This window comes from Triticum urartu, chromosome 4 (genome assembly GCF_003073215.2).
Source record: "Triticum urartu cultivar G1812 chromosome 4, Tu2.1, whole genome shotgun sequence".
Classification (NCBI taxonomy): Eukaryota; Viridiplantae; Streptophyta; class Magnoliopsida; order Poales; family Poaceae; genus Triticum; species Triticum urartu.
Window position 1 is genome coordinate 437,016,429 of NC_053025.1, and position 4,706 is coordinate 437,021,134.

General features: G+C 41.5%; 1 long non-coding RNA gene across 2 annotated transcripts; it reads left to right on the top strand.

Annotated features, from left to right (window-relative positions):
- Nucleotides 1-1,197: 1,197 nt before the first annotated feature.
- Nucleotides 1,198-4,460, top strand: LOC125551915. 2 transcript variants are annotated; one of them, XR_007303309.1, is made up of 3 exons: nt 1,198-1,241; nt 1,698-1,928; nt 3,315-4,460. It is a non-coding gene; the product is annotated as an uncharacterized LOC125551915 (long non-coding RNA). The 2 variants fall into 2 exon arrangements; XR_007303308.1 differs by having other exon boundaries at nt 1,201-1,241; nt 1,667-1,928.
- The last annotated feature ends 246 nt before the right edge of the window (nt 4,461-4,706 follow it).

Genomic DNA, 4,706 nt, shown 5'->3' on the forward strand with positions numbered 1-4,706 from the left:
ATCCGCCCCGAGCAGATCTCTTCCCTTTCCCCGCCGCCGCCGCCTTCTTCGCGCGCTCCAAAGCGGTGGTCTTGCCCTTCACCATCGTCGCCGGAGAGATCTCGCACGGGCTCGCGGCGTTAGGGTGAGAGCGGAGGTAGCAGAGAGACTGGCAAAGGGAGAGAGGAAGAAGGAAGGAGAAGAGAGCGCACGGCTTGGAAACCCCGAGCCGACAACTTATAAGGGGCCGCTCCCGAGTGGCTGACCGGTAGGCCCAGGCCATCCAGTCAAATCCCGCAACAGACGCGCGCGCAGTACGTGGCGAAAAAGGCGACGCGGAGATCGAGGAACTTCCGCTTTATCACTTCCGATTACTGCGGCTGCTCCCGTCCCGCGCGCTTCCCAAAATCCAAATCCCGCGACATCCGCAGGCCGCAGAACAACTTGCTAAAAAACAGAAGACCCCGATCGCGCCGGCACTCGGTATGGCACAAACAAAGAAATTCACTCGACGGAAGGCCTGGAATGGATCAAGGCGACTGAAAAAGGTTGGCAACGTCATCCGTGACGATTGTCCCGAAACGAGGCGCTCACATAGCCCGAGGAACCAGTCGGAAAGATCTCCAACTCTTTCCCCACTCTAACCTCGATCCATTCGGGGGCTAATGATGAAGACATGTACCTAGGGTAGGGACACGTACCTGATCGAAGAGTCCTACTCTAGGACACCCCTGGGAGAAATCACCTTTCAATCGACTTGAAGGCATCCCACTCGACAGGTTCAAGACACTCGACCAAGAAGCTATCACTCGACCATGAAGCCAACCACTCGACCGCCGGGAGATCTATAGTCACTCCGCAGGCAAACGGTCAGCTGTTAAGTAGTCTTTATGGTCATTATAGCTCTTTATTAGGGGCGTTACCAGTAACGCCCGACCTTAAATGCATGGAATTTGGGACGTAATGACTCCCGTCCTCCCCCAGCCGCTTGAGATATATTCGGTGGGGGGAGGAGTCATCCTTCCCAAGCGTGGGGACATTAGATATGTGCGTATTAGGTCAGCTGGCGGAGGCCCGAGGCTCTGCATCCCGATAATGAAGGAGGCTCTTCCCGGACTTGAGCATTTGGAGCGCACATTGTTGAAGGGTTTAGCTAGGATCTAGCCTCTCCATACTCACCCCCCTACATCACTGTCAGAGTTAGAACCACCACACTATTCCATAAGTTTGTCTTTATACTGCATATTAATTCACTCTTTTGGGTAGGTAACTAAACTCCTGTAACTTCACTGAATCATTGAAGTTGTCTTTCTCAATCTGAGTTTTGCTTTACAACAACTTGATTGCTTGTGTATTTGTGTACTTTTCTGCATATTCATACAACTCTGAATATTGTTCCGTTCCTTGATAAATACATCGCTCTACAGGGTTGCTTAAAGAAGTTAACTCTTCTTCATAGCAGTTTTTCAAATGCCCTGATGGGATGACCCTAAACATGGATAGTTTAACTTGGTATATCAGCTCAAACACCTGATCGGCAAAATGGAGTTCTATTGGTCCTAACTGCCGTTCTAAATCCTTCAAAAAGAAAAGGAAAAGTGATATACTAAATAAACTATCTGCTCTATTATTTTTATTTTTAGTCTTTCTTCCATCCATCTATTTATAGTACCCTGGGTAGCTACAGCATTGATGCTCTTTCTTTCTCCGTACGGAAGCTTCTGGACGGGATTTAGACAAGGAAACGGAGACCCGTGCAAAATCGAGCATCCTGGTGGTGCCTCGACCAAAGCGGGTCGACGGATAGCGCCGGTGAGCACGGAGCATGGTGCAGCGAGTTGGATAGGCGGTAAGAGAGGTGACCACGGGTGTGGCTTGGGGAGCTCCGCACACATGAAGTGATGATGAGTGCATCCGCCCCCACCATGCTGCTGGTCCTGGAGAACAAGGTATTGGCATTTGTCATTGTACAACACTAGCGAACCGGCAAGCAATGAAGTTGTTTATTCCATTCCCCTGTAAACTATGAACTGAATGGCTACTGTGTTGATGTATATTTGTTTAACTGAAGTTTAGTTTTATTATGTCCATACCTTTGATTCGTTCTACTTTAGTGTGGTCTGAGATATAATGATTTATTATATGTGTATCACATATCTATTTATACTTAGTTTGGAAATTGCAGCATCCTCTCCTAACTGTCTGAATGGGGGCTTTTAGCTAATTATTACCAAGCACTTAAATTTCTAAAACTGAAAAGATATTAAAGAAACACAAACTGTTTCAGAATACTCCAGGATTGAATTTGGTCATTGCGCCTTAATAAGATATCAATCAAAAGCTTAGTGAAAAATAAATATATTACCAACGCGAGGTACTGAATTAAAATGTGCATCTACATCTTATTGTACAGAACAAGCTTACTTATTTTAATTAAAGTGGTATATATATATATATCAAATCAGTATAGTCCTTTTTAACTTTGAGCTAACACAGAAAATTGTATAGAGAAAATTTACGATCGCATTTTGAAAACTCTATTGCATAGTTTGAACCTTCAATTTTCATTACTAAAAGGATTGTTGGTATTGCCAAATTGCCAAGCATTTATTTTCAATTACTCTTGGTTTGACATGGACACTGTGTCATTTGGCGCCATTCGATGCCCAACTCCTATCATTTGTTGCATTTATCTATTCTAGATAAAATGAAATGAATCTTCAGTGTTGGGACTAATGATTGACACTTGTTGTCTAAATGCAGTATATGCGCATTGCAGCGGTAATGTTGTTAACTGTCCCTGTATATTCCTTAGTTAGATGTCTAATAAATCAAGAATTTGACACTTGTCAGTAAGTTTAGTATATCATCGTTACTTAGACAAAATACATCATGGTCAAACAATACAAATATTTCACAAGTAGAAAAGGCATACAAATATTAATTTCCAGTAAAATGATGAAGTGTTCAGATATATCAATGCTTTTCACCTCACTTGTCATGCTGTTATGAACTATATTTTTTGTGTAATTGCTATATCAGAATTGAAGTAACCCATTCGACGCTTGACTGTATCTTAGCATGCTTATTGAGTACATTCCTTATGTCATTTTTACAGATAAATTAATTTGTGTCAAGTATCGCTTTTTGCCATATGGACATGACAAGTTGTCATACATTGGCCTGTCAAATTTATCGGGTGCCAAGTTCACTTGCCATATTCTCAATTTTGTTTCTTCTGATTTTGGTGTTGGTGTGTGTATTGTTAGTGAAAATATGCTCATAGTTTTTTTAAATATGTGTACGCCATTAACTGATGTCATTGTGTTTTCCAGGGGTATATGAACCAGAAATGATGTGATATACTTGGTTATTTGAACATGAAGGTCAACCACGGGGTGGCGCGGCATGGGTGAGCTGAAATTGTTCTACTGATTCCTTGATGCTTTGTTCATTGCTTTGTTCTTATTTTATCGTTCTTTATTTGCTTTGTTCTTTCCTACAAGAAGATGCCGAGTCGTGCAATATGTTCAAAGAAGTGAGAATCTGCATTTTATGAATGTTTTCTTCTTTCTTCATTGTTACCTCAAGTCAGTGAATTCAGTTAAGTTGTACTGAGCAGCTTCATACGCATGGTTTCTCCATCTACACATCTTATTCAGTCACGAGGCCATTAAGATCTTTTTGACTTTTATAAAAAGGGTGATGCCAATTGGACGTCACCCTGTCCAACTTGATCTTTAACTTGCTATTACTGTTTGGATCTTCACATTCAAGGATTTTTCATTAAATCATCGGTTCACCAGTTCTTTGTTACTTGAGATATTGTGATAAACTTATATCATTGCTTACTATACATATGTCTGGATGATGCCTGCAGGCTCATTACAAGCTTCAGGTGGATCAAATAGTGGGCCTTCTATATATATATTCAGCTGTATCATTTCTTACTATATATATCTTCCTGTCGACCAGACGAAACCATACATGGATCCTTCGCCTCCTTTCTTGCTCAGAACCCATGATACAACCTCGGCGGCTGTCCAGCGACTAACAGGTAATTTCTCTTTCAATTTGATGATGATGGATGAGAATCAGTTCTATGATTGCAGCTTATAAAAACAGATGTTGGATGTCCCTTATGTGATGTGCTTATTTACCATGATAGATGCAATTGCTTATTAGTAGGTGCTCTCCGAATCCTTCTTTAACTAATTTACTTTGAAGTTCGGACAAAGGAGACTATAACTTTTTATATTCGTTCTATCATGGATTCCCTCTCTAGCCTATGTACGTTTCAGAAATAGGTACACACCTAGGAGAAGCCTGAGACCTAATAATAGTGCTAAGCAATTACTCTGATTGTCATTCTATGCTATCATCACAACACAGGTCAATAGACAGTCAACAAATGTGTAATCAGCTTTCCCTGGGTCCTGCATCATCTACTAATAATCAAATTTTGTGGCGAGCGTCTTATAAATCAGCATACCTATTTCTCCACACTGGATAGCTTTTATTGTGACTACAAAGAATATAGTTTGAGGATGGCATGCCAATTGTTCTATGTCTTGGGTATGAAGTAATTTCTAAAATGTCTTAGGTTTCCCTGTAAATTTCTGCAAATTTACGGCATGTCATTAAAACCTACAGGGTGCTCCACCGATGGTGAAAATACCTCACATAATGATGTTGGATATTCTTCTACAAACTTCTGGCCTACCAGT